We start from the raw sequence: 9,404 nt of genomic DNA, 5'->3' as shown, positions 1-9,404 counted from the left end.
CAAAACCAAAACTAAATGGGACCTAATCAAACCTTTAAGCTTTTGCACAGCAAAGGAAACCATAAACAAAATGAAAAGACAAGCTATAGAATGGGAGAAAATATTTGCAAACGATGCAACCAACGAGGGCTTAATTTCCAAAATATACAAACAGCTTATAGATCTCAATAAAAAGCAAACAGCCCAATAAAAAAATCAGCAGAAGACCTAAATAGACATTTCTCCAAAGAAGACATACAGATGGACAACAGGCACATGAAAAGATGCTCAATGTCACTAATCATTAGAGAAATGCAAATCAAAACCACAGTGAGGTATCACCTCACACCAGTCTGATTGGCCATCATTAAAAAGTCTACAAACAACAAATGCTGGAGAGGGTGTGGAGAAAAGGGAACCCTCCTGCACTGTTGGTGGGAATGTAAATTGGTGCATCCACTATGGAAAACAGTATGGAGGTTCCTTAAAAAACTAAATAGAGTTACCATATGATCTTGCAATCCCACACCTGGGCATGTATCTGCAGAAAACTCTAATGAAAAGATACATGCACCCCAATGTTCATCGCAGCACTATTTACAATAGCCAAGATATGAAAGCAACCTAAATGTCCGTCAACAGAGGAATGGATAAAGAAGGTGTGGTATATATACACAGTGGAATGCTACTCAGCCACAAAAAAGAATGAAAATGCCATTTGCAGCAACATGAAAGGACCTAGAGATTATCATAGTTAAGTCAGAAAGAGAAAGACAAATAGCATACGATATCACTTATATGTGGAATCTAAAATATGATACAAATGAACTTATTTACAATCAAAAACAGACTCAGACATAGAAAACAAATTTATGGTTACTGAAGGGGAAAGGGGATGGGGGAGGGATAAATTAGGAGTTTGGGATTAGCAGATACAAACCACTGTATATAAAACAGATAACAAGGTCCTACTGTATAGCACAGGGAACTATATTCAATATGCTGTAATAAACCATTGGAAAAGAATATGAAAAGATATATATGTATATGTACATACATGTATGTCTATATATAACTGAATTACTTTGTTGTACACCAGAAACTAACACAACATTTTAAATCAACTATACTTCAATTTTTAAAAAAAAGCAAATACAGATCACTTAAAGGCAAGTAAATTCATACCATGTGTTATCAAAATCAGCATTCTAGGGCTCCCCTCGTGGCACAGTGGTTAAGAATCCGCCTGCCAATGCAGGGGACAAGGGTTCGATCCCTGGTCCGGGAAGATCCCACATGCTGCGGAGCAACTAAGCCCGTGCACCACAACTACTGAGGCTGCGCTCTACAGCCCACAAGCCACAACTACTGAGCCCACATGCCGCACCTACTGAAGCCCGTGCGCCTAGAGCCCGTGCTCTGCAACATGAGAAGCCACCGCAATGAGAAGCCCGCGTACTGCAAGAAGCGTAGCCCCCACTCACCGCAACTAGAGAAAGCCCACACGCAGCAATGAAGACCCAACACAGCCAAAATATAAATTAATTAAAAAAGATATAATTTAATATAAAAATCAGGATTCTAAGTATACTTATTCTCTTTAGAGGAACAAATCTAGTCCTGCACCAGCCTACTTTTTTTTTTTTAATTAGTTGTGGAACTTTATTTCAGAATGAACTTCACAGGTATACAACTAATTTATAGCTCTAAATCACAATAACACTGAATCAAAAACACTTTATCCTGCAAAGAAACTTGGCACAGAAATGTTCATTTGTAATCTACTTACGTTTCGCATTATAGGACAGGACATATAGAAACACGAACACAACCGGGGAGACAACAGCTTACAGATTTAAGTAAATCATTTGTTGCAATATCTCAGTTTTCTTGAGGTCACAGATCTGACAACTGCAGTCAAGGATCAGGATAAGTCAGAGGAAGTAGCAGAGCCACTAAAACAACGTCACCAAGTCAGGGCAGCAACGTTCATCCATTTCACCGCTAAAGAAAGCCTCCCAGAGACTCACTCAGCTCCTGTTTACTGTTACTTGACATACAGTATGCAATTACAGCATTTCCCAACTCCATACAGCAAGGGAGGGCAAAGTTCCTAGAGACGGGCAGAGGTAAGGAGGAGAGAAACAACAGGGAACAGGGACGGAAAAGAAGAAACTATGAAAAACATGGCAAAACTCAAAAGAGCAGAGCCATTCAGCGGAGGGGCTTTAACAAACCTAAATAGGACCTGAAAGAATTCAAAACATAAATGATGACCCTGAAATGACTTCATTATCTTCAGTACATTCTGTTTGCAAAAGCAGGGAAAGGTATACTAAATTAAGAGAAGGCTCAAGATGGAGGGGATATGGGGATACACATCTACGTATAGCCGATACCCCCTGCTGCACAGCAGGAACCAACACAACACTGCAAAGCGTCCACACTCCAATAAAGATGTGAAAAAAAAGAGTTCCGTGTAAATGGCTGAAATAGAGCAAAAAAAGACGTGTAACTTAAAAGAATAAACTTGAGTCAGCTGTACCACGACGTCGATAAACAGGATATTACTACACAGATACTGTTTATAAAACACACAAAGCAATTTATGTCAAAAGAATATAGTACCTTTTTTAACCCCATGATTGAAACCATAAAAGCCCGTTCATGGTGAAAGCACCCTAATCACATAGGGATAGCCTAAGTCAGCTTCTCTGTGCATGAGAACTTTATATTGTGTCCTGAGAGATCAGCTGTATTGATCAGTGGGCCCAAATGGCTATAAACCCTTCTTCAATGATAGGAGACACAGAAGCCACAAACACCTCCCCTAAATCACTGTTTCTCAAAATTCGGTCTGTAAAACAGCACAACCAAGTCTCCTGGTGAACTTGTTTTAAAATGCAGGTCCCCGAGTCCCATTGGAAGTTCCATGAATCAGAATCTCTGGGGGAGGCCCTGGGAACCAGCAGGTGAGCCCACCTACTCAAGGATTTCTGGTACAAGTAGAAGCCTGGGAATCACTGTAATACGTCCGCACCTTCCTGTGTAGGATCCGCAACTCAGCCGGCAGGAGCCTGGCCAGGTCTGTGAATGAACCCTTCTCACACTTGTTCCTCATGTACCCAGTAAGGCTCTACTCCCAGTATTGACATTTTCTAGATAATCAAATTAAATGTGGACTTCTAAATATTTTATCACAGGAAGAAGATTCTGACACATAATAAAAATAAAGTTTAACAAGCCCTAATTAATTTTAAAAGGAGCATACGGTTTCTAAGCCACATATGTGAAGCTTGAAATGAGGGATGCCTGCAGGGGTGAAAAAAACGAGGAAAAGTGTCTGATGCAAGTTCAGAGGATTGCTTGGGAATGGGGAGGAAAATACATGTAAAAGCAGTCTTGGAGGAGAGACAGAAAGCAGCTTACATCCAGAATAGGGAAGTGAAAATCTCTTAAAAGTTGGCTGAGATGTTTAAGCTGGTCCGTAACACTCTTGAAGCAAAGGCTGGGAACTGCTGGCAATCATGTTTTGTTTGGCCGGCACCATGCTTTAAACAATCCTGAATTCGTTGCCAATACATAAAAACTGGGCGATTTCTTTCTTTTTTTAATTCTATCTTTTCCTGGAAAATTGGAAATTGGAAGAACTAGGGAAACCAGCCAGTTGGCAACACTGCGCTGGAGCCAGGCAGCAGCTGCCCACCTTTTGCCAGCCACATACTCCTGGAGTCTCCCCAGTGGCCGCCAGCCTGCTTCACGCGTCAGGTCACCTGCCAGACCCCTGTAGGCATTTCCATTGGCCACCCCAGCTTCAAGGAATTAAGGCAAAAAGTCAGCCTCTCTGTACTTCACTCTTTCTAACAATAATTCTTGCTACAAAGATACTTTCCTACCCTGGAGGTGTTAAGAAAGGAATCAGATAATATCTGCAAATCACCTAGAATTCACTGTAGTGTTCATTGCCCATTGGAATCACCTAGGGAGCTTTAAAAAATACTGATGCCTGGGTTCCACCCCCAGAGATTCTGACTTATTGGTCTGGGATGTAACCTAGGCAGCAGGAGTGCAGAAAGCTCCCAGGTGGTTCCAATGGACCAGCCAAGGTTGAGAACTCCCGCCTCCACAGAATGCAAGTTGTTGAGTATGAAGGGTTACGTTTATTCTTTCTTTTTTTTTTTTCCGCTGCACCACGAGCCTTGCGGGATCTCAGTTTCCCGACCAGGGATTGAACCCGGGCCCTGGCAGTGAAAGTTCGGAGTCTCAACTACCGGGCCATCAGGGAACTCCCAAGGTTACATTCATTCTAGAGTCAGCCTCCAAGTACAGATTTCTTGCCTCTCACCTCTGTGATAATTCACATCACCTTTTATTTTTGGAAATGCGCCATTATTCCAAAAGCCTACCAACTGCCGTTTACGAACTGGAAAAGGAGGTCAAAGTGTGTTCTGGTTCCTACCATTCATCTTCCCACCAACACAATTGAGGAATGAAACACTAAGGAAATGAAGGGAAATTATCCTAAGACACAAAACTCAGGCAGCACAAACAGCTCAAATACAGTAAGAGGAGCTCACAGTGGCAGGCTTGTATAAAAAAACAAAACAAAAAAACAATTGCTTTGAAATTCATCAATTCGCTAAATAGAAAAATTTTCAAATATTAAAAAAATGATTTCCCCAAGACTTTCCAGTAATGGTCCAATTTTTTTATTTTAAGAAGATGAATTCCAAATTATTGCCCCTCTTCGAGCTTTCTTTTAGGTAGTGTGCATTTACGTCTTGGCTTCCGATCGCGGGAAATGCAAACTACCGTCATCTAACTTTCAAACAGTCATCCTACGTTACGTTACGTCAGAAAAGTACATTTCCAAACTGGTTTCGTGTACTAATAATAGCTTCTATTTACTTCTGTGCACCAGGTGACATGGTAGGCACTTTATCACACGATCTCCAATTGTTCCAACAACATCATAAGGTTAACTCTATAATCTCATTTTACAAACCTAAAAAATGAATTCCAGAAAGATTTTAAATTACGTACGTGATCACCGAGTTATTGCGTGGCCATGCTCAAATTCAAACCCGAGTCTCTGACTCCCAAACCTGTGCTTTGCATACCAAACCACCTTGTTTAATCATCACAAATAGAAAGATCTTTGCCCAATTATCCCCCTTTGCCCAGTGAAAGACAGAGTGGTCACATGATCTGCTCCAGATCCCAGAGTGAGTTAGAAGGAGTCAAGATGATAGCCCACCTCCCCACTCCCCAGCTTCTTTCAAGGACCAATCACAGTTCACGTGTTACGTTATACAAGTCAGCTGATGGCAGTTATGTAGTACTGATGGGTAGAAATCAAATGCTCCTGATTCCTGAGAATCTTCAACATTACTACGAATATGGCTTAACTTAAACACAGGTCTGGTATATTCCTTTCTGTTCCAGGCCACCTAAGAATCAGGTATCAGGTTTAACTCCTTTATTTGTCCCAGAATCCTCTCATGAATCCCGAAGAAGGGCAGACACCACCTTCTACGGGATTTTTCCTTTATTTGTAAAATCATAGAGATTATGCCACAAGAATCAGCCAGAAGGTCTCAGCTCCACTAGAGCCGCTATTGGAGGCCAGCTCCCAGGGCAGTGTATCTTGTCATGTCCTGGCAGGAAGGTCTCCTCTTCTGTAAGCTGCCAACACCACATCCTTAAACCTGTATTTCGAAAATTGTGTTGTGTCTGAGAAAAGATTCTCGAGGAAAAGTAGACACAGCACAACTTCCTGGGGATTCTTTATTCAGCTAAGGGGGCACCACTGTTCCCTTAGCAGCATCTCCGTTATTCTAATTCCCTTCTGGGCGCCCTGTCTTAAAAATGTGCTGGCAAAAGTTTCCAAAACACAGTTGAGAAAACCAGCCCCTGTGATTGAAATCCCGTCTTTTTGAATGAACTCCATCCAATTTGGATTTTTCATACTTTCCCAGAAGACAGACTCTCCCTTCACGGATGCATATTGTGTCTACGTAAGACAGTGGCTCCTTATAGCCACGTTCCTTTCCTGAGGACTGAACCACGATTCCTCTTCTAACTGGATATGAGGCACCTTTAAAATGTTCACCTTCCTTAAAATTTCTGGAACCACACTCTGACAGACTGCAATCCTCTTTCTATAGATGATCCCTGTTGACACATCCTGTTTTTCCTACACAATTTTTTACAGAGATGACATTTTTATCCATGGAGTTCAGATACTTTCGGAGGAAGCCGGTGACCACCTGCTCGAAGGGGTACTTGAACACCTCGTGCACGTCCACGGTGACCCCCACGGTGACCGCCAACCACACCTCCACAAGCACACTACTCTGCTGGAGCTCTCCACCAGCCTACTTTTAATAACAAAATCCATTTACCTAATCACGTTTACTCTAATCTCAGCCTGACCATGCACAGAACTTTTTCAGGGCTCCCTTTCCACAAACCTTCCACAGCCTTCTGCATCCCTATTAGTTATGTCCCATATTTTTTTCCCATCTAGAAACAACCAGCGCTAGGACCAAATCACCTTATCTTCTTTAATAAAATGCAATTCCATTCCTCATACCTTCTTTTACTCAAAACATATATCCTACTTCCCTCCCGTATAGTGAAATGTTCCCTTTATTGTTTTTAGTAGCTTTAATTACGTACGTCAATTAGAATCCTCAGCTCTTAAAAACCTTTATTTCTAGTGAAAACCAAGAAGCAATTATAACCTGTCTTTTCCATTCGCATTCTGTAAATTGGTAAACATAAATACCAATAATAATTTCTAAAAACATGTGCTTTTGATAGAAAATATCTCAGTGTGGCACCAAACATTTCGTAATACCCCTAAAGACGTTCAGTTTCTCTGTAAAGGGAAGCCAATGTTTAGTAATTAATTTTCAGTATCTTATTATGTTTGGGAATGACTTATTCAATAAACTTCCATCATTTAACTTAATGTAGCACAACTCTAAAATTTCAACTTACCAAATACCTGGAGAGATCATTTTAAAGTAGACATTCCTAAAACACAATTATTTCTAAAGAGTTCACCCAAAAGCTCTTCTCTCATTTGCATTTATTTATAAGAATTTCATCATACCAAGTTAATTTTTTTCTTTCTGCCAACAAACTGCAAACAAGTAACATAAAGTCATTGACCTTCAGTAAAGCTAGGCCCAATCAGAGACACCTGTATCGAGTACACCAACAAGCTTAAGCTACGTTTAATACCAGATATTAATTTAATAGCGAATAATTCCTAGATCATGTGAACCTGAAATTTGTTCTGGCTAGCATCTTTTATACTTAGAAGTATTTAATTTACAAGCGCTTACTTTTAAGTCAATTAAATATAGCTTATTTACAAGTTAAGTTTTACATAAACACAGAACCAGAAATCTTAGTTTTTCTGCTTGAGAAAAAAAGAGCCTTTTTTTTCCCCCCCTCAGCCTCAGGGACACAGATTATTAGATATGTTTCTGAGATCCCAGGTAGATCCTGAGATCCCAAGTAGATCATTTACATCTCAAAGGCGCAGGAAGACAAATGTAGATTCCTCCTTGAAAACTGCCCAGCCATCTTGGCCATTTTCAGGATCCTCCCCCGCCCCCCCAGGCCAATTTCCAAATACCCAATTCAGTTTAAACAAATAACAGTAATAGAAAATAATATATCCATAATTTGCTCACATTCGCATGCCTCACTTTCAGCAAAACCAGGAAGAGTACCGAGGACTCAGGTGCCGAGACACACCCACCCCCCCAAGGTAAAAGCCAAAGCAATGGAAAAGCTCACTAGACGCCCCTGTTCTCCAGATCTCAGGGAGTACCGAAGCCACACAATGTTACAATCAAAACATCATTTTCTTTCATTTACGAGAGCATAGCTGAAGATCTCCCAGTTTTGCTAAATTCACCCTAGGGGGATTGTAAGATGAACAGAGCTCTGATTACCCATAATTAACTATTTACGGCAGGTGTTATGAAATATATCCAATGCAAAACTGCCTCTCAGGGTCAAAGTTCCCGAGCCCCAGAAAGGGAGAACCCCAACTAACGGCCCATCAGAGATGAGGCTGAATGAAATACCAAGGCTGGTCCAAAAGGGAAAATCCCAACCAGTGCTCTGCCGCAGGCAAAGCCAACGCGATAGGGAAGAGTAGACGGGTGTTATCACACCGCAAGCCCCATTACTCACCAAAGATAGCTCCAATGGCCAGTGCGAGTGCCTTGTTTCCATCACCACCAAAATCCAAAGCGCCGAGGGCCATGGACGCCCGCTGGCCAGTTCTGGGGGCGTCTCTGAGACAAAGGTGCTCAGGCAGCTGCTGGACAGGCCCCCAGGAGCAGCTGCCAGCCAGGGCCCATGCGCCAGGGTGAGGCGCCCATGCGCCAGGGTGAGGCGTCCACGCGCGACTGAGCCCCAAGTTGCTTGCCAAATTGCTACCAAACCAAACGCAGGCCCGCTTGCTCATGCGCAGTAAGAGCCAATCTACTGACACCTGGCTGTGGTGAAGGAAAGTGCAGCTTAAGGGAAACACGAGGAGGACAGGTGCTTTCGCTCAAACCCGCCCCCGCCCCCTCTCCCCCAGCTCCCTGAGTTTCAGATTCAGAATTTGCATTTTTAACAAGTCCCCAAGTGGCGAAAATGCTGCTGCTTCAGGACAGCATTTGAGAACTACTCAAAGTACGTAGTACTTTGAGAACTACGGGACTGGAGGTTCACATGAAGGTTTTTTTTTTTTTTTTTTGCAGTACGCGGGCCTCTCACTTTTGTGGCCTCTCCCGTTGCGGAGCACAGGCTCCGGACGCGCAGGCTCAGCGGCCATGGCTCACGGGCCCAGCCGCTCCGCGGCATGTGGGATCTTCCCAGACCAGGGCATCAACCTGCGTCCCCTGCATCGGCAGGCGGACTCTCAACCACTGCGCCACCAGGGAAGCCCCAGATGAAGGTTTTTGTGGTTCACACAGGACTTCTCTCTCAAGACCTCGCCAGGCAGGACGAATCCATGGTCTTACTGTGCTTCTTCCCAAGTGGAAAGTAGCACCATTGCAGCACTTTTTTCACACCAGGTTGAAATGATTTGTTTAAATATCAACCTGCCTCTTCCATGAGCTGTTCAAGGGCGGCTTTTACCTTTCTAAGTGTGTCCCAACCCCAAATGCAATGCTGGGACAGGGGCGGTGATCAATAAGTCTTTTTGGTTTAATAAATCAAGAATTGGAAGGTGGCTGAGAGTAATTTCTGAATAACGCCAATGATGATGAGTCCAAATGATGATGATGATGATGAAGAGGAGGAGGACGGGCGTGGGTCACACTGGCCCCATCGGCCTGACTGGCCCACTATGTGTTGAGGACCCTCTTGCAGAAGGCTGAGGACAAGCTGTCTCCTCTGGGAACTGG

At 42.9% G+C, this 9,404-nt stretch overlaps 1 pseudogene; it reads right to left on the bottom strand.

The window, feature by feature from the left end:
• Positions 1 to 5,770: 5,770 nt before the first annotated feature.
• On the bottom strand, positions 5,771 to 6,293 carry LOC137204176 (PRELI domain-containing protein 2 pseudogene; annotated as a pseudogene).
• Positions 6,294 to 9,404: the final 3,111 nt, after the last annotated feature.

Source organism: Pseudorca crassidens, chromosome 12 (assembly GCF_039906515.1).
Source record: "Pseudorca crassidens isolate mPseCra1 chromosome 12, mPseCra1.hap1, whole genome shotgun sequence".
In the NCBI taxonomy this organism is placed as follows: Eukaryota; Metazoa; Chordata; class Mammalia; order Artiodactyla; family Delphinidae; genus Pseudorca; species Pseudorca crassidens.
This window is presented reverse-complemented; position numbering and strand designations above follow the sequence as displayed.